Below are 9,330 nucleotides of genomic sequence, written 5' to 3'. Positions count from 1 at the left end.
CCTCCTAACCTCATCCCGCCCCCTTGACCTGTCCGTCCTCCCTGGACTGACCTATCTCCTCCCTACCTCCCCACCTACACTCACCTTTACTGGCTCCATTCCCGCCTCTTTGACCCGTCTGTTTCCTCTCCACCTACCTTCTCCTCTATCCATCTTCTTTCTGCCTCCCCCTTTCTCCCTATTTATTTCAGAACCCTCTTCCCCTCCCCCATTTCTGAAGAAGGGTGTAGACCTGAAACGTCAGCCTTCCTGCTACTCTGATGCTGCTTGGCCTGCTGTGTTCATCCAGCTCTACACCTTGTTATCTCATATGCAAACCAGAGTGGGTTCTTGGTGAGTTCAATTCATTGATTGGTCCAGATGGCCTCCATGTTAGACATTGGGCACCAACATCCCAGGCATGCTCCATGGGCACCAGCTACACATACCCTATATCCATGGACATTTGCATCTGTCATGCACCAGATGAAGTCTCATGGCACATGTCCAATCCACTTATAGGACACTTCTGTGCTTCAGTGAAAGCCTTGGGCTACATCAGTGACTGTCTTTGTAATGCTGCAGAAAGGACACTGTGCATTCAGTGTCCTGGACCAGGCTGCATTTCCATGCTGTTTGCTCGCTGTCACAGCACTCATTCACTCTGAGCCTACCTGGGAGCAGCATCCCTGCCTTGCCTTTTTGCACATTACCCTCACAGCCAGAGAAACGTGACTCATATTACAATGGTCTTGCACAGTAGGTCACGGGAAGCCTCTGATATCACCATAGACCCTGCTCGAGCCAGTCACAGTCAGATGCTCTGCTCATAATGGGTGAGGAGTTGAATGACAGGCAGCACGCCACCTGTTTTGACTCTCTCTGCCCTATTGTGGGCTAGTTTCCTCTTGGAATGAGAGAGAGGCAGGAACGTATTATGAAAGATGAAAGTGGTGGCACACACATTACCGCTGGTGCAGGTGGGGAAATGTTCCAGGTGAGTGAATAGTTAATGCAGAGATTGTGTAGGATTAGTGGTGTTGCAGTTAGGGTGTGTGAGGGTGAGTGTGGAAGATTTTCCACAGTATTGAGAGGGATAGAGCGTGGGCCTTGGGGGGAGCAGTTGGCGTTATAATAGCAGAGAAAGAGAGTGAGTGTGAGGTATTGGAGAGAGTTTGGGCACTAATGCTGGAGAATTGGAGAAGGCCATTGACCTTCTTCCTACAGGGCTCGGCATTTCTGCAGATGGCTGAGTCTGCTTAAATCTAGGTGGCATCCTCAAGACCAGGTTGGCATGGTCTAGTGGTGTGGCTTTCACTGCTGGTCCTGGGACCAGAGGGAGGTCCTGCCTATGTACCATCCCATCCAGCGGGACCTCTAGGATCCTGCCCACAATGCCGGGATACCAATTATCCACTCTGTCTGCCATTTCCAGGAGCTAATGTCAGGAACTGTGCAGAAGAACTCCAAACTGACAGCGCTTGTCTGGGTGCACAGTGACTTTTTGAAGATGGTACGGGTGCAAGGGATGGCAGTCAATTCGGGGGGCCTCCGGTGAATGGAGAGAAACAGCATGTGGTAAGATGGAGTGGAGATTGGGAACGATACACAGCACGATGCTGAAATATTAATTAATGTTGTGAGTTTGGTAAGATAGGGTCAGGCCGAGGCGGGGGTACACAACAGCAAACTTGCAATGAACCAGGAGTCCATAAGATTCAGACTGCAATTGCTTTTATCATTTAGATTTAAGTCTGCAGTTTTTTCGAGACTGTTTAAACCCAATCCCATCTGATTGCCGCCTATTGTTTCAGGCCACTGGCTGTCCCTTGAAAATAACATTGATTAGTATCTCCAGTTGAGTGAAACCACCTTTTTGTGACTTGGTGTTCAATCTGAAATAGCACTATTGGGTCTGACCATGTCAAAACTCATGTCCAAAAGGCTTTGTCTCCGCTTTCATCAATTATATCATTACGTGGCTTACATGTCTTTGGGAAAGAAAGTCTTCCACGTGGCTGAGTATTAACTTTAAACCTTGACAGGAAAATAGATTAAAACCCTAATTTAAGAAAAAGATGTCAAAGCCACTGACTAATGCAATGCCAAGCATGAGAAAATTTATCACAGAATCCCTAGAGTGTGGAAGTAGACCATCAAGTCCATACTAACCCTCCAAATTTAGTATGGAAGATGGGCAGAAACTGGAGCACCTAGAGGGTGTTCACATAGACACAGGGAGAATGTGCAAGCTCCATGCAGACAATAGCCCAAGCATGGAATCAAACCCAGGTCCCTGGTGCTGTGAAGCAGCAGTGCTAGCCACTAAGCCACTGTGCTGCCTGTTGGAAGGTTAGATTGGGGATCTTCACTAGACAATGTCAAGAGGCATTCTGGTAGAGCAGATCAACATGCTGAGGAGCTTGTGTTAGGATAAATAAGAAATGACTGTTTATACGAATAACTTAGACCATAGCCTTTTAAGAAACAGAATGATTACAGCATAAAAGGCAGCTATTTGATAAGCCATGTTTCTGGCTGTTTCTAAGCAAGAGCAACTGAGACTAGTTCCATTTTAAGAAAGAATCTTTGGTAGACCATGAAAATCATATTAACCTTATTACCCTCATCAACCCAACCTTTTTCGTCATCAAAATACTCAATCAACTTAGTTAAATCTGATTTTTCTTTACAAACTTGTGCTGACTTTCCTAATTCAGCTAAATTTCTTCAAGTGACTGTTAATTTTGTCCACAAAGCTTTCCTAGCAGCTAGGTTAAATTAACTTGCTCATAGTTGTTTGACTTATCCTTACACTTTTATTTTTGGATTAAGCATGTACAATTTGTCTCTGCACTTTCCATTCTTACTTTCCTGAGTATCGTCTGATGTATCCTATGCGGTTTGAAGATTTATCAATTTTAAGTACAGCCGGCCTATCTTTTACTTGCATTTTATCAACTTTTAGCCCATCCAGTGTTCCAACCACCCTCACTTTCACAATGACCTTGATAAAAGGTGGAGGCAAAATGATAATTTCAGACATTATCTGTGTCCCGACTCCATGCGTAATATCCCTTCATCAGTCTTTAATTGACTCCAGTCCTCCTTTTACAACCCTTTCGCTATTTATATGCCTACAAAAGACTTTTGGATTTTTTTCTACTTTGGCTGCCTGCGTTTCACAAACTTTCTCTTTTCCCACACATTTCATTTTTCTGCTCTGCCGTTCTAACATGGCTATGGTTCTCAACCCCATTCTCCTGCCTTTTCCCCATGATCCTTGATCCCTTTGCTAATTAAGAACTTATCTATCTCTGTCTGAAATATGCTCAATGACTTGGCCTCCACAGCCCTCTGCAGCAATGAGTTCCATAGATACACACCCTCTGGCTGGAGAAATTCCTCCTCACCTCAGTTCTAAAGGGTTGACCCTTCACTCTGAGGGTGTGTTTTTGGGTCCTAGTCTCTCCTATTGGTGAAAACATCTTTTACATATTCACTCAATCTAGGGTTCTCAGTATTCTGCAAGTTTTGATGAGAATGCTCCTCATCCAGCGAAACTCCATCGAGTACAAACCCAGAGACTTCAACCGCTCCTCATTTGACAAGCCTTTCATCCCTCCTCTGGACCCCCTCCCCTCTACAGCACCAGCACATCCTTCCTTAGGTACGGAGCCCAAAACTGTTCACAATATTCCAAATATGAGCTAACCAGAGCTTATACTTCCTCCACAGTATGTCCCTGCTCATATATTCTAACCTATTGAAATGGATGCTGAAATTGCATTCACATTCCTAACTGCCAACTAAACCTGCGTGTTAATCTTAACAGAATCCTGAACTCAGACTTCTCTGTCCCTTTGTGCTTCACATTTCTGAAACCTTTCCCCATTTAGAAAATAGTCTATGCCACTAATTTTTTTTTGCCAAAGTGCATAACCTCTCGCTTTTCACATTGTGTTCCAACTGCCACTTTTTTGCCCACTTCCTAGCCCACCTAAATCCTTCTGCAGCCTCCCTGCTTCTTCAACACTACCTGTCCCTCCACCTATCCTTGTGTCATCTGCAAACTTAGCAACGATGACCTCAGTTCCTTCGCCCAGATTGTTAATGCATAATATGAATAGTTGTGATCCCAACACTGACCCTTGTGGAACTTCACTAGTCATCCCGAAAGAGACTCTTTTATCCATACTGTCTGTCTTCTGCCAGTCAGCCAATACTCTATCCAGGCCAATACCTTGCCCCTAACACCATGGGCTCTCATCTTGTTTAGCAGCTTTCTGTGTCACACCTTATCCAAATCTATCACGTCCACTGGTTCTCCTTTGTTTAACTTCATTATTACCTCTTCAAAGAATTTTAACAGGTTTGTCAAGCGTGACCTGTCCTTGATGAATCCGTGTTGACTCAGCCCTATTTTAACATGTACTTCCAAGTACTCCACGCTCTCATCCATCATAATGGACTCTAAAGTCTTCTTAATGATTGAAGTCAGGCTAACCGGCTTATAGTTTCCTGTCTTCTGCCTCCCTCCCTTTTTAAATAGCGGTGTTATATTAGCCATTTTCCAGCCCTCTGGCTCTCTTCCTAACTCACGTGATTCCTGAAACCATCAATGCCTCTACAATCTCCTCAGCTATCTCTTTCAGAACTCTGGGGTGTAGTCCATCTTGCTCGGGTAACTTATCCACTTTCAGACCTTAGACTTCCCCACCATCTTCTCCTTAATGATGGCATGTTACACTCTATCTGTCTTCATTATCCGTGCTGCTCTGGCTTTTTTAGTCATATCTTTCTCTTCATTAGCTGTTCTCAAGAAATCTCCTCTTTCAAGGCAGCCTATTTTTTTGATCATTTGATCATGCCAACTTTTGATTTTACTTACCTAGACCGGATCCTTTATCATTCCATTGGGTCTGATCCCCTCTCAATTAAATAATTATGCTTCCTTTGTATTGCACCTTATCCTTTTCAATACGAAATCTAATCATCAGAATATTATGATTACTATTCCCTAAATGATCCACTTCAGCAACTTCATTCCCCAGAAGTAGATTCAGCAGAGCTTCCTTCTTCTTTGGTTCTGCAATGCACTCTAATAGAAAATTCTCCTCGAGATAACCTAGAACCTGACACTTCCCTTTACAGAGAATCAAATCAAATCACAGAACTGGTATAATGCAGAAGGAGGCCATTCAGCCCATTAGTCTATGCCAGCTCTCCAAATGGTCATTTCACCTCTTGCCATTTTCCTGCCTTCTCCCTCATATTCTTCTTTTTTCAAATAACTATCTAATTCCAATTTAAAAGCCTTGATTGAACCTCTCAGGAATTTCAGAAATGCAGCAAATAATTATAGATATAGTCTGTAACTATTTGCTGCATGAAAATGTTTTCTTATATTACCTTTGCTTAGTTTATTAATAATTTTCTATCTGTGCCTTCTCATTCTCAATCCTTCCACAAATGGGATCGTTTAATCTGTTTGCTCTGACCAGACCTCTTATGGTTTTCAATACATCATGTATACTGATCTTCCAGGCTTAATCAGGACAACCCCATTATGACTACTCTATAGAATTTGCATTTTTGTGAGCATAAACTTGAAATGGACATTTTCCTATAAAACAGAATGGAGTTTGAGAGGTTAGGTGACCTTTCCTGCTTCTACACACATAACTGCAGATCTCTAAGCTAATCTTCATATTGGAACAAATCTTGATGAAGTCATTAAAACGCAAATGGCCTTTCTAGGTATATTTTTGAGAAACCATTAAAATGCAAATGATTATTTCTGTTTTTTCTCTTTAATGCATTCACCTCCCTATCTAATTAAAACTAAAACTGGATCATTGCAGACTTTTCAACTCCAAATTGAAATCCAGAAAATGGTTGTGAAAAGCTTTATTTTATCAAGTTACTGGATGTGGTTGAATGTGGACTCTGTAGTCTGGCAATGGCCAAACTATCAGAAATTCTTCATGAGAACAATGGCACAAAGTAGGTTTCATAAGATTTTTCAATGAAGGTACACATGGACCAGGCAGCACAGAAGCATTTACGCCAATAAGGAGAAAATATCCTGTTTAAGACCAAATTTTAGGCTATGTGTAAGTAGAGAGACAATTTGGCCTTGAACTCTCTACCGTTAAGAACCACACCAGGGCTTCTTTACAGGGCTTCTCTATTGCAGTTTGGTTGGAATGGAAAGGGCCAATCTGAACATAAATCAACAGTGAATCTGTCCTTTTTAAAAGAATTACAGGCCTGCATCATTTCAAGTCCACCCCGGGAGAAGCAAATATAATATGAAATCACCTGAAATTGTAAGACCTAAACATCTACTGCTCTTGTAATTGCTTTTCCTTGTTGCGTATATATTTGTGTGAATATGTGTTTGGGTGTAGTTGTGTATTTAGAGTGTTGAACAACAAACCTTTATCAGTTTCTTAAAAACTTACAAGAAAAACTACAAAATCTCCCCTCCCCCTACCGCATCCCAAAACCAGCCCAGCTCGTCCCCGCCTCCCTAACCTGTCCTTCCTCCCACCTATCCCATCCTCCCACCTCAAGCCCCACCCCCATCTCCTACTTACTAACCTCATCCCGCCCCCTTGACCTGTCCGTCCTCCCTGGACTGACCTAGCCCCTCCCTACCTCCCCACCTACACTCACCTCTACTGGCTCCATCCCCGCCTCTTTGACCTGTCTGTCTCCTCTCCACCTATCTTCTCCTCTATCCATCTTCTATCCGCCTCCCCCTCTCTCCCTATTTATTTCAGAACCCCCTTCCCCTCCCCCATTTCTGAAGAAGGGTCTAGGCCCGAAACGTCAGCCTTCCTGCTCCTCTAAGGCTGCTTGGCCTGCTGTGTTCATCCAGCTCTACACCTTGTTATCTAAAAAAACCTGGCATTTGCCTGCTCCTGAAAATAATATCTCTCAGAGATTAAAACATGGTGGGTCAAGACATGACGAGAAAAAGGGAGCCATTCCTATAATCTTTTGCCTCTCTGAAACATCTATTTCCTTGCAATATATTGTTTCAATGTATTTCTCACTATTTGGCGGCCCTCAGAATACGCCCACAAGATTATAAAGCAGAGAGAAGAATAGGAGAGCAACAGCAACTTTTTGATTTATGCATTAGGTTGCTAGAGCATGGAGAGCCTGATCAGAGATAACACTGGAAGCAGAATTCAGTACAGACTTTGAGAGGCAAATTGAGTAAGAGCATATGAAATAGGGGCTATTTTGCCTCATGTGCCTACTCTGTGATTCAGTAAGACTATTGTGCTGTGGGGCTGAATATTCCCAGTCCCTGAATGACGTGGGAAATGACCAGAGATTTGGGAAAAGACGGTGAGTTTAGAGAAATGAGATTCTCAACGTTGAGAAAATAAACACCAATCCTTCAACCGAGGTTTTGAACAGCAAGGCTAGTGAACAGTAGAAGGTTTATTTGCATGTATTTACATTTTATTAATATCGAGTCCCACCTCATTTATATTCCATTCTCTCCGAATGGAAATTAGACAGTGAAAACGTCTGATATAAAAGTCCGAGTGTGTACCTGGCAGTTTCAGTTTCCCACCTACTTCTCCAAGCGTCCTTCTTAGACAGCAGTCACCAACAGCTGAGGGTCGAGCCCATAGACAGTGACTACCTGCTCCACAACGCTATCCAGGGAGCTTGGCATTTGACACACACTCCAGCCTTGACACATCATGGCATATCTCCAACTCACTTAGAATACGGTTCTCCACTTCACTGTTACACAATGGAATGAACAAAAACCTTCCATTACAATACTACTGCTAGACCACTTCATAGGCACAGGGGCAGGCACCATCTGATGCATCAGAGCAAAGTGCACTTTAGGGCTTCTTGCTTGATCTGCTAGTGCTCACTCACTTTGTACCGACCTGGATGCTCACCATGCCTCTTGCCATGCCTTTTGCACTTTGCCACCTCATTCTCTCAGACCTTAAAGATTACCAGTACTTCTGTCTCACCTTGTTGTTGAGAGCAGACACAAAACTAGGCAGTTTGCCTCAGTTGACAGCAGTCAGTCAAGAGTCTTGACATTTTGTCGTACTGCACACTTGTACTATGTCAATGTCACACCTACAGCAGTGCCAGCAGCTTCAACCAAAAGGCCTCATCTCCAAAGGGGAGAAGTCCTCAGTCAGGTCAAGGGGGTCTGTCATTAGTCAGTCAAAGATAACATCCAGCTTTAGTCCAAGGGTTTGGACATGCTCAGCTGCGTGTTTGAGCTGGACAGAGTCAGAGATTTTGTGGTTTTAACTCTACTTTCCTGCCTGCCCTTGGGACGCTTATTAGAGGATGCTTAAGACACTGCTCAGAGTTAACCCTCTCAGACCCTTACATGCTTATACAACACAAGAGGACGAGCAGGAAATTGGGATAAAGACCATGGCCAATTTTAGGTAAAATTCAGCATAAATGTCAATTTCGGGGAGTTTCATTGTGGGTTTCTCTCCGTGAGCTTCAGCGAGTTGTTTCAATACACTGCAGCTTGCCTTATTATGTATGTACCATACCTTTATGGCATCTTGCATGTACTACTTGCTTGCTCAGCTTTCGCAGAAGTGATGATGATATGGTGATGTCATATGGACTTGGTGGAAAGACAGCTTTGGATCCCTGAGAAGCAAGACCTGGGTCTTCCTCATATTCTCCATGACAATGTCTGTCACATTAATTTAACTTGTCCATGGGTTCGATCATGCAACCAACTACATCTTGTTTAAGACAACAGCCTCTTCTCATTAGACTACCAAGTGGTCTTCCTCTGCCATACTCAACAAAATAGACTCAGTGGATCCCTAATCTGGAAGTTGATGTTTGCAACGAGTCTACCTTGTAAGTGATCAACAGTGCAGAGAGCTCACACACAGAAGGAGCGGTGATGCGGATTATTCATATTAGGAGATCAACAATGCAGATCAAAAATCTATCCAGCTTATCTTGAATGTGTTCAATGTCTCAGCTACCACTACACACTGTAAAAGAGAATTCCGAAAACCTCTGAGGGAAGAAATTCATTGTAATGTCTGCTATGAATGTGTTGACACTATGTCCTTACTTCTTCATTCCCTCATGAGATGAAATGCCTTCTCAGCACTTTTCCTGTCAGCCCCCTTGGGATAGTAAGAACTGCCTATGCTGGAGATTCTGAGATAACAAGGTGTAGAGCTGGATGAACACAGCAGGCCAAACAGCATCAGAAGAGCAGGAAAGCTGACGTTTCGGGTATGGACCCTTCTTCAGAAATGGGTCTGAAAAAGGGTCCCGACCCGAAACGTCAGCTTTCCTGCTCCTCTG

This window comes from Rhincodon typus, chromosome 14 (assembly GCF_021869965.1).
Source record: "Rhincodon typus isolate 14 chromosome 14, sRhiTyp1.1, whole genome shotgun sequence".
Classification (NCBI taxonomy): domain Eukaryota; kingdom Metazoa; phylum Chordata; class Chondrichthyes; order Orectolobiformes; family Rhincodontidae; genus Rhincodon; species Rhincodon typus.
The sequence above is the reverse complement of the archived record's forward strand: the minus strand, read 5'-3'. Positions refer to the sequence as shown.